Below are 1,212 nucleotides of genomic sequence, written 5' to 3' on the forward strand. Positions count from 1 at the left end.
CTTGACTAGTTTGCTTCTTTTTGTTTTACAAATACATAAACTATCCATTTATTTATGTTTGTTACCCTGACAACACATCTATTATGAAAATCATTAACCATGGTTTTGCCACACTAACCATAGTTTAACCGTGGTATTTGTAGTAAAATTGTGGTTATACAAAATCATAGCATTTACTGTATTAAAACCATGGTTAATTCTCTTAAGGGGTTTGTATTTGTGTATTTTTTTCTTTGTTTGTTTAATTGTAGCTACTGTCTTAATGGTTTGATGTTTAGTACTGTTCACAAAAAAAAAGAAATCAGAAGAAAACATTTGCGATCCGCACTTTGATACCAAAGTCCCATCTAAATAATGACTCGCAAACCATTTGAGATCCTGACTTCAGAGCGCAGATCGCAAACCATTTAATTTGCAAAATGATTTGTGAATCCGTTCCAATCTGAATCAAAAGATTTCACGAACCAGCTTTGAAGTCCTGATCTGAATCAAACAATTCACAAACCTGCTCTGAAGCTCCAATCTGAATCAAAAGATTTACGAACGCACACTAAGTTCCGATCTGAATCAAATGGTTCATGAACGTGCACTGAAGACCCAATCTGAATCAAAAGATTCACAAACCCTCTTAAAAGTTCCGATTTAAACCAAATAATTCACCATCTGCACTCCGAGTCCGAAACCATCATTTTGCAGATTGTGAATCCTTCAGTTTGTCAACCTCTTCTGAAGTTTCGATCTGGATCAAATGATTTGCAAACCCGCTCCAATGATCCGATCTAAATCAAAACATTCACGAACCCGCTACGAAGTTTCGATCTGAATCAAATGATTCACGAATCCGCTCTGATGTTCCGATCTGAATCAAAAGATTTACGAACCGCTCCAAAGTTCCGAATAGAATCAAATGATTCGCGAACTTGCACTAAAGTCCCGATCTGAACCAAAAGATTAAAAAACTTGCTCTGAAGATCCGATCTTAACCAAATGATTCCGAAGTTCCATCTGAATAATGATTCGCGAACCATCATCTGATCACGAATCATTCAGTTCAAATGATTCGCGAAGCTGCTCCGTAGTTTCGATCTGAATCAAATGATTCACCATCTGCACTCCGAGTCCGAAACCATCATTTTGCGGATCATGAATCCTTCAGTTCGCAAACCTCTTCCGAAGATTCGTTTTGGATCGGATGATTCGCGAACTCGCTCC

Source organism: Garra rufa, chromosome 20 (assembly GCF_049309525.1).
Source record: "Garra rufa chromosome 20, GarRuf1.0, whole genome shotgun sequence".
NCBI lineage: Eukaryota > Metazoa > Chordata > Actinopteri > Cypriniformes > Cyprinidae > Garra > Garra rufa.